Source organism: Ailuropoda melanoleuca, chromosome 4, assembly GCF_002007445.2.
Source record: "Ailuropoda melanoleuca isolate Jingjing chromosome 4, ASM200744v2, whole genome shotgun sequence".
NCBI classification, from domain to species: domain Eukaryota; kingdom Metazoa; phylum Chordata; class Mammalia; order Carnivora; family Ursidae; genus Ailuropoda; species Ailuropoda melanoleuca.
In genome coordinates, this window is record NC_048221.1 from 138,793,746 (window position 1) to 138,818,661 (window position 24,916).

General features: G+C 49.0%; 1 protein-coding gene and 1 long non-coding RNA gene across 10 annotated transcripts in view; one reads left to right on the plus strand and one right to left on the minus strand.

The window, feature by feature from the left end:
* LOC109490461 overlaps window positions 1-24,916 on the plus strand; it is a 252,703-nt gene that overhangs the window by 152,765 nt on the left and 75,022 nt on the right. The gene's annotated exons all lie outside the window — the stretch shown is intronic.
* On the minus strand, window positions 6,609-20,194 carry LOC105239329. Of its 3 annotated transcripts, XR_004625112.1 has the most exons (6): window positions 19,946-20,194; window positions 18,899-19,019; window positions 15,061-15,126; window positions 10,865-13,117; window positions 9,254-9,412; window positions 6,609-7,606 (listed from the first exon to the last, which is right to left on the minus strand). It is a non-coding gene; the product is annotated as an uncharacterized LOC105239329 (long non-coding RNA). The 3 variants fall into 3 exon arrangements; XR_858173.3 differs by lacking the exon at window positions 15,061-15,126; XR_004625113.1 differs by lacking the exon at window positions 15,061-15,126 and having other exon boundaries at window positions 9,254-9,426.

Sequence of the window (24,916 nt, forward strand, 5' to 3'; positions counted from 1 at the left end):
ATCCTGCAGCCCCCAAAGTTCCTGAGACAGGGAGAGACCTTCAGGGTCCGCCCCACCTTTCAGCCGCACCTGCCCAGACATGTCAATCAAAACTGCAGCCTTTGCTTGGGCTCCAGCTGGGCCTCCTGCTTCTAGAAAGGCATCATGAAGCTCTCGATTGGGAAAAGATACGGCATCTGCAAAGTAAATACCCAAGAAGGGAGACTTCTTGACACCATTGCTAAATGCCAAACTATGGCCTTCTTTGAAGACATTCTTAAAAACCTCCCCCTATGGATTTAAAGGTTGTTGATGAATAGCTACACAATACTTATGTCAAATGGGAGGAGAAGGGTGTTGTAGAGACAGACAGAAGTCGTTAACTGTGATTTTCAGCAAAGATGCCTTCCAAATAAAGCAAGTGTGTTGGAGGGAGGGGCATCATACTTTGCTTTTCAACCAGGCTGAAGTGCTGTGACGAAGACGGCAAGGTTGGTGCCCTCGGATGGCTCATTCAGTGTCCCTCCCTCTTAGACTCTATGGCACTGCCTGGCCCTGGGGCCTCCTTTGTCCCTCCTTCCAGCTGGGTCCTGCCCATCACCACCTTTTGACATTCGAGCTGATTACTAATGTCAACAGCAGGTGAACATGTGACTGATGTAAATTCAGTTTTCCAAAGATTCTGTAAGTCTTAACTCAAAGGAGTGAATAGAAATTTAGGTACCAGAATAGACTTGGTTGGGCTGGGAGGCTGATGAGCATTGGTGAGTCGTGGAAGCATGACATTTTTTATCAGGCAGTAAGATGCATAACCCTCTTCCAAAATTCTTATTATATATAAGGGTGGCATATGTTTATCTAGAATAGCTCCTGATGAATCTGCTTTTTAAAAAGCTTTAGACAAAAACAGTCTTCTGTAGGTTGTGGCAACTGTGGGGATGCTAATTTTATAATGAGCCATACATTGATTGACAGGAGGCAAAACAATAATGGGGTAGAAGACAATTGGCTCAGAGACAGAAGCTGGCAACTAAAGGGAGGTGACTTGGTTGGCAGGGGAGGCTGAGGACACGTGAATCATGATTCCATAAGCCAAGTGCGGGGAGAAATTCTAACCGGAGGTCACGTGGCTCAGCCAAGTGGGGCTTGGAAGAGCGGAAGGCCCTGGCAGTTGACCTGGCGGCACTCTCTAGGGGAGAACCTTGTTGCCTCGTTGAAGGGATGGGAAAGGAGGTACTTCCTGAGCAAAGGTAGCAACACTTCTAGCTCAGCCACAGAGAACCACGGAGCCCTGACTTCCAGAGAGCTCCACAGAGAAACCTGCCTGGTCTGAAAGATGGGCTTCTAGAAGAGGAGCCCAATTTGGATTTTCCAATTTCATCTTTATTCCTGTAGTTTGCCTGCCTTTGAGTAATTTGTTAGTGAAGCTCAACACCAAGGCTCAAGTGATTGCACTGTTGGGGGTGGGGTCCTTTCGCTCTGCTGTTTCCAGATGCAGCCTGGTGTTTGCAGATGGTGCTCACCCTGGAGTGTTTGCTGATTGAATGGAAGCACTCATGTGGGTGGACTGAAAGGAAACAGAGCGCTGTGGTCTGTAAGAGGAGAAGCTCTTGCTCCTTTGCTGGTGACGCTGGAGGGCCTGGCCTCTGGATTGGGAAACTTCCTGCGGCAGAAGTCTTTCTTCCCCCTGTAGATTCAATGCTCTTGTGACAAACTGGTGAGAGACAAGACATGTCACTTTTTGGGCCAGACATTTGCCTCTGGGGCTGCTACCCCTAACCACAGCAATAACAGCAGAAGAAGGATGATTTGGGCACATTTTCTTGGGGCTTTTCATGAACGGTTTTGGTTCGGCAAATGACGGCACATTCCAAGTGTGATTTTGAATAAGCCTGAATTTTTATTTCATCTACTTTTTAAAATGGGCCCCATTTGTAGACTTCTTTGCAAATTTCACTTGATCATTCCCTGCCCTGTGACCCCACTGTACAAACTTCCATGAAGCACCAATGTGCCCGTCACCATCACTGGATGCAGAAATGCCACTTCACTGTCCTTGCTGCATGGCGGTCCTCCTCGGATCAGACTGGGGCATATTTTTGCCACCCACACCTCTTGTGGCCCCAAGCACATAGTTAACACTCCTAGGCATTTTGCTGAAAGTGCCTTCAATGCTAAGTTTCCTTTAAAGTCTATCTTTCATATACAGTGTGAAATCCATGCTTCAAACAATTACCCAGCTGCTTCAAACAAAGACATTTACCTTGACTTCAACCATCTCTGTGTTTTAAGACAAAATTTATTTTTTACCTGAAGCATATAAATGACCCTCTGCCTCCTAAATCTTGCCCAAATAAATAGGTCGTTGGTCTTTCCAGGAACAGCGAAGTCTGTGGACGATAGCATGTGAGGCATTCACAAAAAGAAGATGTGCATTCAACTATAATTCAGTAGTTCGCTTTGGCTGCCCTGCCCTGTGTGAGTGTGCGTGCATGCACATGCATGCGTGGGGACTGACAGCATCCGTGCGTAGGACATTGCATGTATTACGTGGCAGCTCTGCGGGGCTAGCCCTCAGCCCTGATGCTGCTCTGGTTTCAGATGTCCTCACAAGAAGTAGGATTATGTACCAAGGCTTAAAAAAATCCCTGGTAGCCTTGTATGCAGAGAGAAAGGAGAGGCCCATATTTTTGTTTAGCAATGTCTTCCAGTAATTAAAATACTTTTTAAACGACAGAAAGTTGAGTTCAAGTCTGAATTTAACAACGTTAAATCAATGTTTAGCAGCTACCCTCTCTGCTGGATGAAAGGGTGAATTAGGGATGGTGTCTGCTCCCAAGGAGCTGAAACTATTATTGGAGGAAGATCTAGATAGATGTGGATACACAGAGACAGGTAGGCAGACAGGTAGATAAAGTGTCCATTTATTTTTATTTTTCAAAAATATTTATTTATTTGAGAGCGAGAGAGAGAGAGAGCAAGCACACGTGCATGTATGTGTTTACATGAGCAGGGGGCGGGGAGGAGGGAGAGGGAGAAGCAGACTCCCCGTTGATCAGGGAACCTGACACAGAGCTCGATCCCAGGACCCTGGGATCATGACCTGAGCTGAAGGCAGACACTCAACTGACTGAGCCACCCAGGCACCTCAAAGTGCACATTTATTGAGCTTTTATTGTGTGCCAGGCTCTGATGCCTGAATTACATCATCGCAAGGAATCTTCACAGTCCCCCTGTGGGGTAGGTATTATTACTGGTGCCCTTCTCATTCAGGCACAGAACAAGGACAAAACCTATCAAGGCGCACACAGCGGGTAAGCAGGAAAGCCAGGTTCAAAGCTGGGTTGGATGGCTGTGACGCTCTCCCCGTGTGCCATATTGGTCCTGTGTTGTTTGCGCTTCCAATTTCAGCTTGCTCACCTCTATACTTAGTCGAAGATGTGGTTGACCCAACTGAGTGAGGAGATGCTCCTGGAGAGGTGGCTAGTACCACAGAAGTTTGGGGGATATTGGAGTCTTTGTCCTTCTGGGGGCGGGAAGCTGACTTTGGGGTGTCTTGCGTGCACAGGGCCAAGGAGAGGATGGGGAAGGGGAGGGCGCAGGCAGTCCACTTCTCTCTGGTGGCAGCACAGGAGGAGCTTTCTGAACTTCCCAGCCCCGTTATTAAGCATGGCTGTGTGTTAGCAGAGTTTGGCACTTTAGAGGACTTTTTGAAAGAGTTGACGCACAGGTCAGAATCAAGTTTAATCAAGTTAGAACCTGGTCAAGGTTAAGGAGTGGTTCAAACTTTGGAAACAAATGGATCAGCCACATGGAGTTATGAGAGGTTAAGGACTGATTAGTTTTCAATTAAAGTAAGATTTTGGAGCTGGGATCCAGGTTTTTTGGCCACAGATGTATCAGGGAGGATAACAAAAATTGGAGTCAGAAAGGAATGAAGTCCAGCTGACTGTTTGGTTCAGATAAGTGAAAACACTCGCATATATATGGAAGGAAGGCTGTTAGAAATCCTTTCCTCATGTAGTCATGCATTGTTTGCATTCACGGCCTGAGTAATTCATGCCATATTTTAGAGGGTCTTGACATAAGCCCACCTTGAGAACATCAGTACTTTGTTCTGCCGCTGGGGTTATTGACAATATTGGATTTCTTCTTTCCAGAAGATAAACTATTGCTGTGAACAGGAACCTCAAGTGAGAAATGTTGCTATGCAGGTGATAGCACAGATGCTTGAAGATGAGGCGGCCATTGGACAGGGCCTGCAGAATGTGGGGCACAGCCTGAGACACGGCAGATGTGGGTCACAGAAAGCAGAAGCTCACTTGTCCACTCAACCGGGGCCTTTCCACTCGGCGGGGCTGAGAGCACCTTTGCAGTTGCCTGGTACAGCTAACATTTAAAAATGATGCTTGCATTCCACAGGGCTGCAAAACTCGATGCAGGAGGGCTGCCGGGCCAGAATGTGGCAGCCCTGATTTACCACTTAATTTCAGAGAGCCAGAAAGACTCCACAAAGAGGTAGAACCCAGGGGAGACCAAACATTCACTCATTCATTCATTCCTTCATTCCTTCCTTCCTTCCTTCCTTCCTTCCTTCATTCATTCGAGGAAGCACTCTTGAGAGTTGAAAAAAAAAAAAAAAAAAAAAAAAAAAGCAGCCCCACTGATACCACTTCCTTCCTGGGGACTCATATTGAACCCAGGAAAATTCAGTTGTTCATTAAACACAGGACCTTTTTCACTTCAGATTGAGTGTGAGGAGCCCCATTCGTGATAATGCAGGGATCTAGCAGTCAGAGCTTGAAACTATCTGAATGAGTTACAGTGCTACAACAAAGACAGAAACATGGCCTTTAAGGAGTCTTCAGGGAGCTGGGATACTGAATATTTAACAATGACTTATTTCCTGCAACAATTATTTGTGAGTGAGGGCCTCTGATGTGTTGAAACAATGCATTCCCTGATGCATTTGATACTTCCTCCCAAATACTGTTTATAAATTTAAATCGGTATGTGAAGGAAGGCAAGGTAGCTGGGCAAAGTTAGACTTCTGCCTGGTATGAATGATTTCAAGATTTATTTACTTATTTATTTGAGAGAGGGAGAGAGAGAGAGAGCTCACTTGTGCACACAAGCAGGAGGGGCAGAGCGAGAGAGAGATTCTCAAGCCGACTCCCCGCGGAGCATGGAGCCTGACATGGGCTCGATCTCAGAACCCTGAGATCATGACCTGAGCCTAAACCAAGACTTGGAGCTTAACAAACTGCACCAGCCAGGTGCCCCGAGCAGTGTGAATTATTTCAAATCAGTGGATTCTGAGTTAATGAAATTTTACCTTGTTTCACAATAGGTTTTGATTTGCCGAAGTGTGAAATATGCTTGGGGAAGGGGACAAGGGGAAGGTGATGTTTTGGAGGATTAATTGATTTTGGGGGACTGTGCATAGAACACAGAATTCAGGGAAGTTCCAGTTCCTTCACAACGACCCACACAGAATAGGTGTATTAACAATGGGTGTGCCTGTGCAGTAAGCACACTCCTCGCGGCCGGCTTCGCACAGCGTCTCCATCTGAAGAGTGGTAGACTCATTGTCTTGTCTCAAGGGAAAAGGGGACTTGTTCAAGGTCAGTAGATCTGCCAAGCCCAGAGGGTGAGCTCAGGGCCCAGAGGGGGGCTGTGCACGGAAGCGGGCGTGCAGGCTCACAGCTTGGCAGTGGCCGTGTTGCCGAGGACAGAAGGCCGTGTTGCCTCTCCCCCACGTCCCGCTCCACCGTGGGTGCCTCACGAACCCACATTATGCTCTGGCCACAGGAGTATCATCGGGAGGCCACCGCACTAGGGTGGAGGTGTGAGGTGGTGAGAAGCCCCTTCGTCCTTCTGGCTTGCATGCGACGATGGGACTAGGGGACTCAGGTCTAATTTCTTTTTTTTTCTTTTTTGATGAAAGATCAGGAGTAAAAATAAGGCCGGTGAACAGAAGAAGATGCTGCAAGATAACCATGTTGGTTTTGTGGGTTTTTAAAATCATGACTTCAGACCTTTTAGGGTGCTTTTATTTTGGGGGATGCTGGGCTTGAAGGAAGCCCATCTCAAACTACTTGTCCTTGAAGTAACAGGCAAGGGCAGTGCTGTGGGATCAGCCGGCTCGGAAATTCTGAGGGAGGCTTTGAAGTTGCCAGCGCACATGTTATGTATCCGTTTCTCACCTCTTTTTCAAAATCACCTGATTGGAATACAAATTATTTTTGCAATGCAGAAACACTTAGACATGTGAGGCAAAGCTTCGCTTTTATGGGATTATTTTCCAGGGGGAGAATCGCTGATGTGTGCCAGATGACAGTCACCTTTGAATCATCTGGTTGCATCTATAACCAGCTTGCACACCTCTTGCTAAACGTTTTCCTGTTTGTAGAAGCATGCTGGTGTGTTGAAAGAATTTCACAAGAGCGCTGGCCCATTTCTCCTATAGTCCTTCCCATATTTTATTGCCTGCTCTTGCTGATAAGAAATGCCTATGCGATTTGGGTCAAAACTGCATCAGGGAACAGCCAAAGAACTAAGTCCGGGGAGAGCGTCTTTAAAAAGAAAGTATATGTTGGCCTTTATAAACCTTGGTACACTTTGTCCGCTTCACCAAGGATTTAATCCACAGAGCACAGCCCTCAGGAGTGGTGGCCAGTGCTGGCTAACACCTAGATAGCCAGACGAAAGTAGGAATAATTTCTCTGTTCGCTCTCAAGAACGTCCTGGTTTGGACACGATGTTGCACGGGCACGCGACTCACAGGCACACTCCATCTCCACGTGTGCATCTCCAGCTCACACAGTTTTTGGAACAGAGTCTCTCCCGGTATCTGCACATTGCATTTACTCTGCGCTTTCAAAGTTGCATCTTTCCAGCTGACCTTGCATGGGAAAACAATCCCATTTATTTGAAAGTCATTTATGGGACAGCAACCAAATTTTTTGACCCCTGGCTCCTTTAGATAAAACCGTATGTAAAATGTACCTGGTGCTTCATGACCAGCTTTTACTTGCAGACTTAGAGTAGGGAAGTGTACGTCCCTAACTTCTCATGCCTTCCAAGGTCGAAGCAGGAAGAATAAAAATGAGCTTTAGGGCATCATTTGGACGGGGTTGAGAATGCTGGGCATGGGGGTGCGTTTGGGCAGCGGCTCTGTGCTGCTCCTCGAGCCAGGGGAAATGTCTGTGTCCCTGCGACGTTGTGATGGAGCTTGTTATCCTATCCCGCGGTCTGCTGCAGTTTTATCATGTAATTTCCCCGGATCCTTGAGGAACATTTCATCACAGAGGGCTGCTCTCGCAATGCCCAGGGGAATTGTCCCATCTCTGTTTTTGCCCATGCTTTTTATTACCCCATGCTTAATGAACTTTTCTTGGCCGTGTCAACTGTTGACGGCTGAGGTCCACGCGTGGATGCTGGCTGGCTTTCTCTGTGCTATGTTGTGGCAACGACAGTTCTTAATCACCATGAGAAATTTGAGGCAAAGGTGGAACTTGCAAAAGTCTGTCAGTGCAGCAGCAAGAAGTAAGCCTGGTCGGAAATGGAGGGAAACTATGGTTCATTCTATTCTTGTGGGACAGAATGTGATGCATCCTGAAAGGTCCTGCAGAAATAAAGCCAAAAGAAAAAAAAAAAAGATGCCACATTGATTTCTCCCTTCGCTGTTACTGTTTACACTACACAATTGGCATTTGATCCATTCATTTTCAGGTTAATAAATCATTAATGGAATGCCTGCTTTCGACCAGGCAGTGCCTAGGCATTATTCCAGAGACTTCTAGATAATTATGAATGATTCTGGACTCTGAGATTAGTAGGATGACCAGCAATGAATTGCTCTTAGGGCGTAGTCCCCAAAGGGGGAGATAGACCTGGGGTGCTATGAAGGCATACAGGGGCACCCATCTGGGCCCGAGGAGGACCTGGGAAGCTGACAATTAAGCAGGGAGCCAGCTAGAAAATATATGAAGGCAAGAAAAAGGCCTGTTTTCCAGAATGACATGTCTAGGGAATCAGAAAGAATTCAGAATGGCCAGAGGAAGGGTTCTTCCTTGGACAATTCATTCATTCATTCATTCACTCCACAGTTATTTACTGGGAGCCTACTCTGTGCCAAATGTGAAGCCCACCACTATGAAGATGAGGCTAGAAAGGCGGATGTGATCACCAAGAGCCTTTTGTGCAGGTGGAAGGGGCACAGGCATTATCCAGAGAGCCATGGAAAGCCTCGGGAGGCTTTAACCATGAGGCCACATGATTGGACGTGCGTGTTGGCTGCGGTGTGAGAGCCATGTTGGAGGGGACACAGCCCGGAGGCAGAGGGGATGGACAGAGGAGGAGAAATGATAAGCCAGCGGCAGCAGGGGTGGAAAGGAGTTTATCCATCGAGAGTAAATCAGATCTATTTATTGGCTGGAAAGTGAAGGGCAAGTCTCGTACGAGCATCTGAGTTCTCTTTGGGGTAACCAGTTGCCAGATGGTGGTATCGTTACCCAGATCGGGGACAAAAGAGGGGAGGTCGATGAAGATACTGAGTTCTGTTTTCAGTGGGCCTGACAAGTCTGAGGTAGTTGTCGGCACTGCAGGAGGAAGGGTGACGTGCACAGGAGTCCGGGATTTACAGGCTGACCGCCAGGTGGGCAGGGGAGCAGGGGGGAGCCAGGCCGCAGGTACAGACGGGGGGCTCAGCATACAGTGATGATGAAGTTGTGGTTGGATGAGAAAACTCAGGAATGGAACAGCGGCCAGCAGTAACCGCATCTGTGGACGCTCACTGCGTGCTGAGTGCCCTACAGAGCACCAGACCAGTTCCTCTGCAGTGGGACCTATGAGACACTGCTATTCATGTCCCCGTTCTACAGAGGGGAACTTGGAGGCAGAGAGCAGTTAAGTAGCTTGCTCAAGGCTGCACAGCATGGAGGAGGGGTTGGCGGTCTGAGGAAGAGGAGGGGAAGAGGGCCCAGAGGAATGGGGTACGAGCCAGGGGGAAGTCTAGCTCTCCTTCACCTGGGTCCCCCCCCGCCCCACCTGGTTCCTGGTCTGACTGCTGCCCCTTAACTGCTGAATGTCGACGCCTTCTGAGCAGGACCAGGAGGCCGTATCTCAAAATTACTGTCTCAAGAGGGCACAGAATGTGTGCTCAAGGTTCACTCCCTCCTTCGAACCTCCAGTAAGGGGAAGAAAGCTCTGTACCTGGCTTTCTTCAAGCCCAAACCAGCCTCCCATCTTGGTAAGTTGAAATCCCACTCACCTTGGAGGTCCATTATAAATGGCAAGTTTTCTGGGGAGCTTTCCAGATCCTCGTGGTCACACTGGGTCCGTCTTGCCTCTCCATTCCTCTGCTGCTTTGCAATGAGCAAGTAACTTACAGATTCTGTCCCACAGTCATTCGTGTTTCAGTCTTGATGTCCTGGGGGGAAGGAACTACTGCTTATTTATTTGTGTACCGGGCATGTTGTAGGGACAATAATATCAGTACGATTAGGTGCTCTATAATTGGATTTGATGAAGGGAGAAAAGGTCCTGGAAGCTTCCCACTCCTCCCCCGCCCCAGCTTTCCCTTTTATGGGTTGCAGGCTATCCTGATATTTCTGTTTCCTCTCTGTATGTTCCCTGGGTTCTTTCTGGCTTCCCCATTTGTGCCTTCTTCAGCCTGACGTACGTTAGAATTAGCTCTTTTTTTGTGTCTGGGTCTTCCCCAGGCTGTAAGTCCTTGACTGCCCAGTCCAGGCCCTATCACTCAGTAAGCAGCAGCAAGGGGGGGTGGAATGCTAGTCCCCTGGACAGCCCTCTCCAATCCTCTGTGGTTCATGCCCGCAGCACAGCCCATTCTCCCCGGGGCCATCAGCTGCACCCTTTCATCCCATCCTAATGGGGGAGCAGGTGGCCCAGCCTTGCTCCATGTCCCCTCTGTGCTGCTTCTTGGTCTTCCCAGGCCCAGGCTCACACATGATGCTCAAGTGATATGGGCTTCAGCTCTGATCAAAGCTGAAAACTGCAGCTGAGACCTGAACTGGCTGGTAAATGAGCGAAGACTTACTTCAGCCAGTTGGGCCAGAGTCTGCAAATACCCAATGCCAAGAGCCTTTGCCACAGTTGCAAGTCAGAGCCTTCTACGCTATTCCTTAAAGAGAGATGCACCATGGGGGAGCAAACAGCTGTGTGGCAGATGTAAGATGATCTGGAAGAGGCTCCCTGTGACCGAGAGGAGAGCAGTTGCCTTTCTCACTGTGGATTTTCTGCCAGGTTACTCGCGCTCTCTTAATAAAGAGTGGAGGATGAGGTCGAAGAAGAGGGAAAGGGAAGGAGAGAGGGCGTGTGTGTTTCTGTTACTTATTTCCAATGTAAACATCTCAAGCAAGCTCACTGGGGTAATATTTTCAGTGAAAATACGTATTTCTACTGGACACAATGCAAGAATTTTTTGCTCATGGAATTTTCACTCAACAATAGGAAAAAAGATGTTTTCACACAGGCATTTTTGGCTCCGAATATGGATTTGACAAGTGTTTCCCCAAATGCCAGCAGGACTGAAGAGTGCAGCTGTGATGGGAATTTTAGAACCCTCAAGAGAACCCCAAATGCGTTTTAAAAAAAGTCACTAAGTCACATACTTAAGTTGTGCCTCCTATTGTTGCTAACAACACTTGAGTATGGTCATCGGAGAGACCTCAGAGGTCTCGTGTGAGAATCGAGCATTTGGGGAGCCGGCAGGCTTTCTGCCTTTCACTGGGCATCCTGGCAAAATAGTGTGTTGGGCTCCTTTCACGTCCCATTCATTACAGGTTTTGCTCTCTGGGCCTAAGACATGGATGTTTGGGTTTTCAAACAGAAAGACGGTCTGAATACGAAACTCCTGTACCTTTGTAACTTGTTTGTTGGGACCTCACTGCCGCAGCCCACGTCGGGCCGCCCAGCGGGTCTCCTCTTTCCGCCGTGATCTCTGGTCGGTGTTAAGGCTGTTGTCGTAGAGCACGCCGTCACCATCGAAGAAAGGCAGGGCCTTCTACTCCATGTGCTGGTGTTTGGAACTCAGCCAGCGATGCCCGTCACCACCAGGCTGGATGCAATTGATGGGTTCATAGAAGAGAATTATGTGACCTCCCTCTTAAGACCATGCTGGAACTTTCCCCAGGGCCTTGAGATTGTCTCAGATATGACTCAGCGCTCTCATGGTTATGTTTTTTTAACTTTTTTTTTTTTTGTTCCCTCGGGCTTGATACTGGTTCTCTGTCTCAGTTCCTTCTAGCTAATCTTATTATCTTCAAAACGTAAAATGACCCCGTTCAATTTTAAATTAATTTATACGCTGCAGACTTGTTTTAGGTGACTTTCTTTTATGATGCCGTCCTGCAGGGAGGGACTGTGCCCGTCCTGGGATTAATTCAGTTCACACGCACTAAAAATCTCCTCAACTATTCACATTAATAATTGATGGGTCTGATGGAAGATGATCTGGCCATCACTGTGAGCACAGAACAAGAGACCTCATTTGCTTTGCAGTCCCATGCATGTGTGTGTCAGGTGTGTAGAGGGAGAGGACTGTTCCACTTTCAATTGTTCTTGATTTTTAGGGTTACATCTGTTGAACTTTACTCTGTCTTACCTTCGCCGGTCACCTGAATCGGCATCATCGCTGGGATATGCATTTGACATAACTGTGTAAATCAGATTGGAATTTCTTTGGATGGCTAGAGCAGGGGCTGGGAAGTTGGCTTCGGTTGCATTGGGAGGTGAAGAATCTGTAGCTCATAGAAAAGCTCCTACTTGGAGGCTGGGAAGTGCTTTCAGTGCATGGCTGGGTATGGGGAAGTGAGGGCGAGAGATGACTTCCTGTGAGCGGGCTGCTAGCGCCACGAGAGATGGAGATGTTGGGAGGAGACAGGAGTATGATGAGTGCAGGTGGTCGTAAAGCTGGTTGTAGGACGTCCCGGAATGTGGCCAGACAGGCAGCCTGGAGCCTCTGGCCCGAATGGACATAGACTTGGGCTGGGGGCCGAGAGGGAGCTGACTGGCGTGTCAGGGCCATGGGAGGGGGTGAACTCCAGGCCAGGGCTCAGGATTGTCCCGAGCCCCCCCCCCCCCGCCCTTGACACAGCGGGCTGTGGCTTACAGCCTGGAAGAACAGGGGACAGACCACCTTACAGGACAGCTTCAAAAACTGGGACCATTCTTAGCGAAGATTTTGGCTCCAACACAAGTTTTAAAAAAATCCGCTCCTAGTCAAAGACACTACTTTAGGACGCCCCCCAAGAGGAAAAGGCGCTTACCTGCCTTGACGGCCTGGCTGACTGATGCTACCCATCACGAAGAGGAGAGAGGGTTAGGATTGAAAGTAAAGGACGGGAATGCTCAAAAGAGACAAGAAGTGGGAGAGGGAAGAGGAGATGAGCACACAAGCAGTCAGATGCGACAGTAGGGGTGGCCTTAGAACAATGCCTAGAATGAATGCGCGGTGGATTTCCATTGTGAGACTTCATGGTGAGAGAGGATCTCCTTTTACAGTCTCTCCTAGACCTGGTTTTAGATCAAACTGGTTTTAATTTAAGGAGAACCCAGGCACGCCATGAAGTAGCTTATGCTATGAACAACCTTACTACCCTTCTATGTTGTTTCATTGAAAAGGGATGTCTGGGCCACTTTTTGAACTGTTGGGGCGATAGTGATTTCCCCTCTTGATTACTCCCCAAGATCTTCCTCCCTCTCATTTTCCATTACTGGGGCTTGAGGGGGTAAGGTTAGAGTAACTGAGTTTGTTTCCAAAGTGACCATGCCAGGGCTGGTCTTGGGGAAGGGCATATGGTGTCTCACACCAGATGCCCAAAGGTCAAGTCAGCAGTCATTGGTCATTTTATTTGTCTCCATTGATGCCAAGTAGATGACATCTGAGCCAAAGCGTAGAGCAGGGTCTCTGTTAGAAAGGGAGGTTGACCTCAAGTTTCCAACCAGTAGATTTGGAGCAGAGACCCCGGATGTCTGTCTTTCGTGGATGTCTGGAATTTTATTCGCCGACTCCAGAAGAGAGGCTGCCAATTTCAGAAGATGCCGATTATCAAGGGATCTGCAGGCAGCCGTGCCGCGTACCTCCAGGACGGGGAACAGAAGGCACACAGATCTGGGAGGATAAAAGGCACTGGGTGAAGTCATGATTTACAGTTGCCAGTTGGCACACGCCCAGGACTCTGGGTGGAGCGGGCAGGGGACAGGAGATTTGCTCTAATGAATGAAACTTTCTCTAAATGGTGTCTGAAAACATAGTGAAACATGCTGGTGAGAGCCACAAATGAAGAGAGAGGCCATGGCTAAGGTGGGTCTGCAGTCAGGACAGGGGCCGCCCCAGCACCCTGGTGGGGACTGCGGTCACCTCTGTCCTCACAGAGCACTGCAGCTCTGGGTGCTGCCCGGCCACCCAGCAATGCACAGCTGGCCACAGGAGACCTGGCTCCGAAAGCGATGATGACTGTAGATGTGCAAGACCATCCCCTCCTTCCTCTGCACACCCTTGGCTGGCACGTTCTTTTCCATGGGAATGATGGCATGCTATGCTGGGGGCACAGAAGTGCCCTGTTGTAGGACAGACCTGTATTCTTGCCCGTGGGCAGCCAGTGGCCACTGCCTTTGGAGCCCCAGTTCAGGAATGGGGCCTCTCCCCCCTGCAGGGGGAGGATGGGGGCCCAGATTACAGGGTGCAGTGCTCTGGGATCTTCAGGCCCCAGGTGCACAGATGCACATATTGGGGTTTTTGCTAGAAGGGCAGGCAAGGGGCCTGACTTTGAGGAGGACCCCAGAGCGTCTATCATTTACCAGCTCCTCGCCCTTGTTCGCAGGGAGCCCCTCTGCTCATCTCGGCTCGACTCCCATCCCCCCAAGTCTGTATCAGGCCTCCCGCATGCTCTGGTTTCAGTGCACTTCCCTGGCCCAGATAAGTACTCTCCGGGGCACAGGACTTCCGGTTTTACTCTGCCTTCCAGCTCTGCACCCTGTGGATTAAAGACACCTCCTCTCTCAGCCAGGGCCCCAGGAAACCAGCTACCCGCTTCCCTCAAGCTCGTTCTGCCTGGTTGGCAGTTGGAGAAGGAAGGGAGGGAGGCTTATGGGTAGAGAATGAATTTCCCAAGAAAGGAGGTGATTCTGGTGACTTCTGCCTCTTATGATCTGGGAGTAGTGGATCCTGATTCTGGTCCTGTGATGTTATCAGCTACGTCAAGCCCCAAAGTCTGTAGAGGGCAAAGGAGCCCCGGTCATGAGATTGTTGGGGAATGAACACAAGGAGAGAGGGACAAGAGGGGCACTGGGTCTAGGGAGGAGATGGGTCAGCAAAGTGGCATCAGGGCAGACTCCAGCGTTTGGACTGGGGGGAAGTGGCCAAGGGCATGGCCGATGGACTGTGACAGGCTCGGTCCTCAGAGCCACATTTGGGTGGCACTATGACCCCATCCCTCTCGTGAAGACAGGGTGCTCAGGAGGTAAGCCTATCACTCTGCTGCTGAGGGGCCCAGGGGAGCTCGTGGCCTTGGGCTGGACGCCTGTCTTTGAAAGAAAGACTCTACCTCCAATGTCCTTCTGTGAGGGAGGGAGGAAGGGAAGGAAAGGAGAGGGGAGCAAGGCCTGTGAGCAGTCAGTGTGACTAAGGGCTTAAGTGGCTTGGCTATTTTCAGAGAGTCTGCTAATTCGCAGTCTGCAGAGCCCAAGAATTTCATACAAGTGCTAATGCTGAGACCTGTCAGCCCTGTGCCCCAAGTCAGTCATCTGGTAAAGCTGAGAGGCAAGCACGGCTCAGCATTGCTTTCTGCGTTCTTTTCAAAGGAATTAAACGTGATCCAATTGGGGTCCCAGAAACAAATAATTTCAGACCAATTCCCAAGTGAACAGGTAACAGTAATTCGTGGGCAGTGCAAAATATCTCCCATTTTGAAGTGCAGAACAAAATGAATAAAGTCAACTTAGAATTTAATAAAGGCTCTCTGGCATGCATTTTAAGACAGGGAACCGTGTGCCGCAGTGAATCTAAATTTAGAGGGGGAAAATTAGAACAAAGCTACCTATTTATTAACTCACCACTTTGCAATGAACTGTTGTCCTGTTATGGGACAGTCTCTGGATCTTTCACACATATCACCTTCCCTATTGAAACCAGAAAATTTACATTTTCTTGAACATCTTGTCTTTGATTAACTTTCCTATATGCTCTATTTTAAGAACTGTGTTTCCTTTTCATCCCATTTCTTTACTAAATATATATTTCCAGAATTTTATACTTTTCCATAATGGAAACGACTTGGCTTCACTGTGATTCTCTCGGCGTTCCCAGGTATGGCGTAATTACTGGCTGCCAATTACTCTTTTATTAAGGGATACTCGAAGGCTTATTTTAAAAGCATTTCTCCTCCTAAAACTGACACAACAGAAGGCCCTCGTGATAGTCATGCCAATCCTAAAGGAGAGGCGTGTCTGTGCTGAAGGCTGGAGGCCTTGCCTGCAAACAAATGCGGAATGCTGCAGAGAGGCTGGGGCTAAGCACAGCCCTCCTCGCTGCCAGCCAGTTCGAGAGGGGAAAGCACGCATTCAATGGTGCCGTGCTGCAAAGTGGTGGCTCGCCCCTCCACTGGAAGGAAATGGGTGTTTCTCCCTAGGGAGGTGATTCTTAATTTGAAAACTGTCAAAGTAGATCAAGTAATGAAAGAGGGCAAATGGACAGCATAAGTCATTCATGTATTCATTGATTCTATTGAAAAGATTTGTCTCATCCTTTTTCGGTGGTATTTCGATGAAACCAGTCTGGGTAGTTCCACTGCATGGAGCGGTCAGTTGTCAAGAGAACAGTGGCGCCCAGGGTAGGACAGCGCCTGCATCTACTCATTGACCTTGACCAAGTTAATTAGCGTCTCTAAGGCCTCAGTTTCCCTGCCCTCAGGTTCATATGATCAATGGGAGATACAGAGGAAGGCCAAACAATGACATAGATAACACACGGAAGATCTCCAGGGAACTGCTGGAGTAGGCGGGGTCATGGTGCTTTAAGAGAGTATTACAGGTCAGGAAGAGCAAGAAAGCTTCCTGGAGAAATGATGTTGGGCCGTGATCTGAGGGATGGGTGAGAGCTGATGAGGGGGATGGTGAGAAAGAGTGCTCTCAGCAGACTGAGCAGCACGGGGGAAGGCCCAGTGGTCAGAGGGATTAAGGCAAGTGGGAGGAATTGCAAGGCCAGTGTGTTTGGAGGTCAGAGAGTGAATCACAGGAACCAGAACATAGAAGGTCTTGGGTGCCAAGTTCAGAAGTTGTGCTCTATGTCAGGAGCACTAGAAAGCTAGTGAAGGGCTTCGAGTGGTGTGTGTTTGTGCGGATGCACGTGCGTGAGTGTGTGGGCGGGTTGGTGTGAGGCTGGTTATCACGACTTGATGTACGCTTGCCTGGATCCCTGGGGCAGCAGGTCAGAGAGCCGTGTGGATGCAAGAAGGCCAGTGGGCATCTACTGCAGCCCCCCAGGTGGGACACAGCGGTAATTTGTGCAAGAGTGTGGTATGGAGATTGGAAAGAAGTGGATGGATCCGAACGTATTTTGGAAGTCAACTACAGGGTTTGGCAATGGTTTGGTCATAGGTCATTGGACAGAGCGAAGGGTAAAAAATGACCTGTGGGTTCCATCCCACAACCAGGTAAAGGGTAGTCATTCCCTGAGCCAGCCAAAGGGGTGCCAGAAGGGGACAGGGATTAGGAGGGAGGTCATGGATTCAGGTTACATTTCAGGTGTCTGTTTGAGTTGCCTTTGAGGTGTCCTAAGGAGAGGACAGCCAGGCAGTGAGACGGATGTGGAGTGCAGAGCGCCTTGGGCTGAGTCATGCGTTCTGAGGTGTCCTGCTGGGAGGTGTTTGGAGCTGCAGGCGGCTGAGCTTTCCCAGGGAAAGGGTCCAGCAGGAAAGGAGGTGGATCTGGACTTGAGCCTTGCGGAGCTGTAGCAGTGAGTGGCTTGGGGAAAGTCAGGGAAGGCGGTAGGGAAGGTGAGGCTGGAGAGGTAGCATTTAGACAGAATAAGACAGGGTTTCCGGGATGGGAACGGTGGGCAATGCTGAAGGCCGCTGTGGGGTGAGGCGAGACGAAGGAGGGTTGGGCTTTGGGAGGCTGAGGTTCTCAGCAATTTTTGCTCACACTGGGATTCTGTAGAACACAACTTTCAGGTCATATCAGAAAAGACTCTTTCTTACAGAGGGAAAATTAAATGAGATAATCTCAGCAAAGCACTGGTACATTCAAGGCACATGAGTATAGAGAACTATTTCTTTTCTATAAGAATTAGAGTTTATAATTGGCATATCGGATTTTTTCACCCTTGGCACTGCTGACACTCTGGGCAGGCTGATTCCTGGTGGTGGGGGCTGTCGCGTGCATGGTAGGCTGCCTGGAAGCCTCCCTGGCCTCCGTCCACTAGACACCAGTATATCCTCCCTCCCCAGAAGTGACAGTAAAAAGTGGCATTGTCACATTTTTTTGGGTGGGGGGAGTGATGGGCAAAATTGCCCTGGTTAAGAACCACTAGTTGAAATAAAATAATTTTTTTAGAAATGAGTTTTATGACCCCATATTTTTTCTTAATTTCGTAAACAAATACCTGGAAGGGTTTGGCATCCTTAGAATGGCCATGATGTCAAAAATAGAAGCCACGGGAGGGGGAAAATAATTGATTTTGTATCTTAATATCATAGTTGACATCCAATAAGCAGCTACTGTAGAAACAGAATTAAAAATTTGGATGGGTTGACTCTAAATGTTTTCTAATTCTTTAGGAAGCATGAAAGCAGACAATTTATGTCATACAGGAAAGAGAAGCCAGCTCTCCTTGGAGAAGACACAATCCACACCTGGGGGCAAAATCTGCCAGCTGACCACCCCCCCACTTGGGGACTCATGCTTCACAACAAACTTTTGTTAATATTTATGAAGAGACTTAATGCCTTTTGGTGTAAAAAAAAAATCTAAATGAACATTGCTAACAGGATGGTGCCCTATCTCCCAAAACATATAATCTCCCTTTTGGGGTTGGCAAAGGTTGCAAAATAAATCTCATCCAGTGGCACACACTGCCTGCAGGATTTATCTTTGACACCCTGTGCTATTGAAATTCTTGACGCCGTAGAGCTGACTTCAGCAAACAAATGTAACAACCTAGTTAAAACCAAATAGTTTTATAGTGATGCTGTAACTTCTTTTTTAAGTTATAGCAGAACAGATTAGGGAAGCAGACAATAAAAGTCCTGTGGTTGCTCATATACTCTGGACCGCTGCAAAACATTAACACACTAACGCCCATGTAAGAGGCAGCCCAGGACGAGTGGGTTTGTAGAATTCAGAGCACATTTATTCTGCACTGAAACAAAGGGCATTTTAATGTCCTGCTATATTGCACAGTTTTACAGGAACATTTGTTTAATTTTTTTTTTACCCTAAATGAACTATTACAAAAATTGTACTAATCAGCTCGGATGGGACGTCGTGAGAAAGAGCACACTTCCCTACAGGATGGGGCAGAATTCTCTCTCCAGGAGGAGCCATTCACACTGGAACAGGAACTCTAGACTGTTCAGGTTGGACAGCTCACAAAATAGGACTCCTGGGCCCTCGGAAGAGGAACCACAGACTTTGCTTGTCTTTCTCTTTCTCTAAATGAGTCCAAGAGGACTGTTCTGTTTCACGAGGTGTGTATGTGAGCCGGCAGCCCATAGCTTAATTTCTGTGTTGATTCAGCCTCATCATGTTACAAACACTGAGCATTCTGTATGGAGATCATGGAGAATCTGCTATAAGATTATAATCCAGAATCACAAAGGAAATAATAAAGGAAGGAAGGGCAAAGGGGGAAGGGCAAGTTTTTATAAGCCTCTACTCGGCAGCTATGGCTCACCGTAGGGCAGAGTTCTTCAAATATCTCCACACTGGCGTGCACGGAGTTGTCCTCATTCTCACCAGGACCGTGGAAACCCCCTCATGGGGTCACCTGGACCATGAACCTCTTGATGGGTGTCCTAGGGTTTCCAAGAGAAACAGAACCAATAGGCTATGTATGTACAGAGAGACAGATATAAAAGGAATCGGTTCATGCAATTATGGAGTCCCATGATCTGCCGTCAGCAAGCTGGAGGCCCAGGGAAGCCTGGGCTGTAATTCAGTCTGAGTCTAAAGGCTTGAGAACCAGGGGAGCAGAAGCAGTAGATTCCAGTCTAGACCTGGAAGTCTGAGAAGCAGGAGTGATAAAGGTGGGGAGACCAATGTCCCTGCTCACCAGTCAGGCAGAGGGGGCCCAGTTCTGCCTTCCTCCGTCTTTCTGTTCTACGCAGGTCCTCAAGAGATTGGATGACGCCCACCCGCACTACAGAGGGCAAACTGCTTTGCTGAGTCTACCAATCCACAAGCTAATCTCACCTGGACACATCCTCAGAGACACACCCAGAGATCATGTCTAGCCAAGTATCTGGGGCACCTGTGATCCGGTCAAGTTGACACACACAATCAACCATTGAAATGGGTCTTTGGGGAAAGCTGTTCTGACTCTGGGAATGCCAGGATTTCTATCACGGAATAGAGGATATCATTGCTGAAAGAACCTTACAGGGCTTCAGATGCAAGTAGGTCATGGGACAGATGAGGGAGCTGAAGCCCAGGAAGGTGATGTGACTTGACCAGAGTCACACGCTGAGTAGAGGCTGAGGGAAACCAGCACCTCCATCTTTTGGTCATTAAGCAGTATGCGCATCACCCTAACACCTTAGGCTGACCACAGAAGACAAAATGGCAGAGGACCTCTGGAGCCTCTGGGCACGACGTGGCCGCCCAAGCCCGGGTGGGTCAGCCTGCTTTGTGTCCCACTGACCAACCGGCATTCCTCTTCTGTCCCCTTCAGTCTTTACCTTAGAGATACCAGCCATTCATGTCTTAGAAATTAGGTTATTACCTTTCCCAGACGCTTGCGTGTGAAAGGTTTCATTTATACACCAAGCGAAGCCCTTTTTCTCATTTTCTTCTGGCCTTCAGTTGCGTGAAAGCCTCCTCAGCACATGTACAGCGCACCGGTGAGGTTGTCTGTGTCCAGAACTCAGCAGAGGGAGGGTGAAGCGCGGATCTGACTGGGGAGCCGGGGAGGGCCCTCTGCGTCTCCCTGCCTCAACTTCCTTGCCGCTCTCTACTTCCTCCTTCCCGCCTGCTGACCTCACGACTTCTCCTGAACCTAACTGACAAGCTAGAAACCCACAGGGAAGCCTGCGGTCGGAGCTCTGGGCCTGCAGAGGGGAAGGGAGCCATCCTATTTCTGGCTCTGAAAAATGGCTCCCGCTGAGAGCTTCTGCCAATGACCCCGCTAACCGTGGGCCTCACCTTTCACAGAAAGGGCTCCCGACTCCCCGGGCTGGAGCACGTTATCCAGGGACGAGAAGAGCACCGTGCGGCCTCAGCCTCGCTTAGCAGCTGGAGCAAAAGCACAGAAAGACGTTGGCAGCATACAGAATGATTTCTCGTTCTCAGTGTTTTCGTTGCCACATTTAGAACCGTTAACTGATTTAAAGGGAGAGCCTTCTTGTGTCACAAGTGTGCATTTCTTGCAGGGAGAGTCCAACTAGCCGGTGTCCTTCCTTCGGGACATTTTCAAATAAACATTTACAAGCCCGCAGATGTGTGTTGGGCACGAAGTACAGGCCGTCTGTCCTGGACACAGAGAGGAGGGTGGGCCACAGTCCTGCCGTCGCAGGGCTTCTGATCTAGAAGGAAAACCAAACTGAAGGTGGGGTAAGTCGACTGACAGCAAAGAAGCTACGATGAAAATAAGAAGGATTTCCCAGAGCAGCCAAAGGGCGGGAGGCCGACAGTGCTGTGCTTTCCGAGGTGGCCAGTTCCCGCCTGGGACCCCCCGATTGGGACTGACTGGGTGCGGGGTCAGCACAGAAGCAGTTATAAAATGCCCCATTTCAGGAGTGACCACCGTAAAGTCCGTGTCAAGAGATAAACAAGCTTCAGGGGGCTTTCTACGCTGCACTCAGTGTTGTGGAAACATTTGTTTCTTCTTCTATGTGTATTTTCCTTCAGGAGTGCTTTTCCCTGTTAATACTAAAGAAACAAAAAATTAACCTTTTTTTTTTCTTCCCAAAATATACCTTATAACTTATTTTGATGCCCTTGTCCAGGAGCATTGTGAGGTATTTAAGCCCTGGGGCTTAAAGGACACTTACAGGGAAGGATGGCCATGTGGGAAGGAACCAGTTCCTCTCAAAAGCAGGTTTCTAGATGCTTCAGATGTAAATTCATTTCTGTTTTTGGTTTTTTTTAAAGATTTTATTTATTTGACAGAGATAGACAGTCAGCGAGAGAGGGAACACAAGCAGGGGGAGTGGGAGAGGAAGAAGCAGGCTCAAAGTGGAGGAGCCTGATGTGGGACTCGATCCCATAACGTCGGGATCACGCCCTGAGCTGAAGGCAGACGCTTAACGACTGCGCTGCCACCCAGGCGCCCCTGGATGTAACTCATTTCTGATTTGATCATGCTAACGTTTTATTTCTTTCATAAATGTCTCCTCCAGCCCAAGCCTCCAGCGTCTTTCTTGATGGCATCACTATGTCCTGTGTCCCAGACCAGACACCTGGCTGCTGTTTGCCATCTCATTTCTCTTGCCCGCCCCCCCCACCTCAAGNGACTGCGCCGCCACCCAGGCGCCCCTGGATGTAACTCATTTCTGATTTGATCATGCTAACGTTTTATTTCTTTCATAAATGTCTCCTCCAGCCCAAGCCTCCAGCGTCTTTCTTGATGGCATCACTATGTCCTGTGTCCCAGACCAGACACCTGGCTGCTGTTTGCCATCTCCTTTCTCTTGCCCGCCCCCCCCACCTCAAGTGGCTGCTGATTCCTTCCCTCTGGTCTCCCCCATGCTTTCCCTCCTGAGAACCATCGCCAGTGCACACCTTTGTTGGCCTGTTAGTGTGCTTGCCAAGGACAGGAACAGACCAGAGTTAGGGACACCCAGGAACCAGAGAAGACCAGTGAGCAGGGGGAAGTGAGGAGAGCCAGGCAGGTGGGCTTGTCCCACAGTCCTCAGGTTGTCTCAGCGTGAGATTGGCCCTTGGGGCCCTCCGCTACCTGTGCATTAGGACCTCAAGGTCTTTGAGGCAGGAAAGCTCTGTATCTGTTCCCCCAGACCTGGCCCTGGAGCTGGACCCCTCATTGGGCCTGAAAGAATTAGGTTGAATCTAATTGAGTTCTGGGCACCCTGCATTTCCATTAGCAAGGGATACACTCGGTTCTGAAACTTTAGGTCTCTATGGGCCATTTGCTTCTTTGTCTCAGGAGGACTTCCAGCTTCAAGAATTTGCTTGAGGAGGGGCTGCATGCCCCTCTCCTTCTGCACTCCCCCAGGAGGACGGCCATAGGGAGTCAGCATTTGGAAACTAGCTCATCCCTAGAAATACGTTGTATATTCCAACTGAGTATACCTTGCTTTTTAGCCTGGTAGATGTTTTTCAAAGGAATCCTTTCCCTGAGCATGTTTGCCTATCCCCATCCTGGGCAGAGGGCCAGAGACTGCGGTGTGTGAGGGAGAGCAGAGGGCCCTCCCTGGGAACGAAGGCCGCAGGCCTAAGGAGCACGGCCTGATTTTTAACGAGGCGTAATGAGATTCCAAGTTGTGTTTGGCCTGGGCACTTGTCCCTCCTGAAGTTGCAGAGGACCTCCCTGTGGGCAGCCCAGGACGCCCGCTCTCTCCAGGACTTTCTGTCTGCTGCATGAAAAGTCTGCTTTATGGGGCGCCTGGGTGGCACAGCGGTTAAGCGTCTGCCTTCGGCTCAGGGCGTGATCCCGGCGTTCTGGNCAGGACTTTCTGTCTGCTGCATGAAAAGTCTGCTTTATGGGGCGCCTGGGTGGCACAGCGGCTCAGGGCGTGATCCCGGCGTTATGGGATCGAGCCCCACATCAGGCTCTTCAGCTATGAGCCTGATTCTTCCTCTCCCACTCCCCCTGCTTGTGTTCCCTCTCTCGCTGGCTGTCTCTCTCTCTGTCAAATAAATAAATAAAATCTTAAAAAAAAAAAAGTCTGCTTTGGCCAGAAGTGGCACTTTCTCGACCTCGGGGGCTCATAGCGGGTTCACCCTTCCTTGACCCTTTGAGGCAAGACCAAGGCCTCCTTATTGCGAGGCTGACCTGTAAGAGCAGCGGCTATGCTTAGGTCCAAGCTGTCTCTTACTAGCTCTGTCCTGACTCTCTGCCATGAGACTGTCCCCAGGCCTCAGGGATTCTGTTCAGGCTCCACTGATGGCACGTGTCAGGGGACTTCTGACTCTATGAAGCAGCTGGGATCCTGTCCTGATGTTTGCAAGCCTCGAAGACAAAGCACGACTGCCACGTTCTCTAGAAAGAAAAGCCAACCTCTTCCTTGTACTTCGCCTCTTCCAGATGTCTGGAGGGAAGAAGAAATGTGTGGTGCATGCAAGCTACTAAGCTCAGTGTGACCCTCTGTGTCCAGACATCCTGTGACCCCTGTTTCCTGAACCAGCTGGGCCCTCTCTACCCACTCTGTCCCCTTCCCCCGGAATTCTCTTTGGTTCAGCCAGCGCACCCCATCGCATCCCTCCTCATGTAGTAAACATCTGTGCACTTCGTCTCATGGCCGAAAGGCCTGGCTTCTCTGTGCCGTTGTTGACTGGATGTGTGTCCCTGGGCTGCGACTTAGCCTCACTCAGACTCATTTTCTCCTGTGAAAGGGGGGCTTACAAGGCCATTCCTCTTTTGCAGGTTAGTGCCAGGCATGTGGTAAGTTATAGCAACTGCTCAAAATCTTGTTTGTTTTCATGCCCATGAACAAAGGCAGCGCCTCCCCTCCCCCGCCCGTGCCCCCGAGGCTTTTCTTATGTCCCCAGTCAGATTCAGTTCTCTGTTCTACCTGGGCTTCAGGAGGGATCATTACATTTTTTTTTCTTAATTAGAAAACAATAGGAGTTAAATACTATTGATAGCTTCCCACTGCTCCAACAGCTTCTGCCCCTTTGACGGAGCCGGGGTGGGGATGTTTTATCAGGCTGGCTCGCGGGCTGTTATCACTCCTCGCGGTTTCATAGAGCTGTTGGTCCTAGATGTCTCTCTCCTCCTAGAGAGCCAGCCCATCAGAGCGGAAGGAAGGAGGGAAGGCAGGAATATATGAGTGATACAGTGCTCAAGATACTTGACCCAAGATCTTCAAAGTGATTAATACCCCCAGCTGTCCTCTCTCCTCTTCCAGTTAGGGTTGAAGAGTCTTCTGTTCCTCAACCATTTCTTTCTTTCAATTTGAAGAATCTTGTCACTGAAGCTGTCTCAGGTTTAGAAGAATAAATTGTATATCACTTTTTCTCTACGCATGTTGGGAGGAAGTTTTGGGATATGGACTGTTGGTTAAAATGGGAGAACGCAAAGGGTTCAAACTGTATTTTCTGACTGCTTAGTTCCTATGTATAGTACTGCAATGACTTTCCTTCACTACGAGCCAAGGTGGAATTTCAGTGATTGACTAATTCATTTCTTGCTGCCATCCTGTCCTATTCCCTTACTCTCTTTTTTCCTGTGCTCTGTCTTCCTGTTCAGTTCCTATTATGACCTTTCTTTGTCAAGGACATCTCTCACGATGAAGTGCTTCTATTTGCTGCTTCCCAACAGAAATCTATCCAAATATCTGTTTGGATAGATTTAGGACAGATGAAAATGCTAAAAATAGCCTGGTTTCCCTTTACTCCAGATGGAAACCTAAGGAAGGGTTTTAACTGATGGCCTCTGACTTGTTCCCATTATTACTGGAGTTACCCAGCTTTGAGTTCAATAGTCCTCTAGAAGTATAGCTCTTTTTGGTATTAAAGAAATCATGAAGGGGTGCCTGGGTAGTGCAGTCATTAAGCGTCTGCCTTCGGCTCAGGG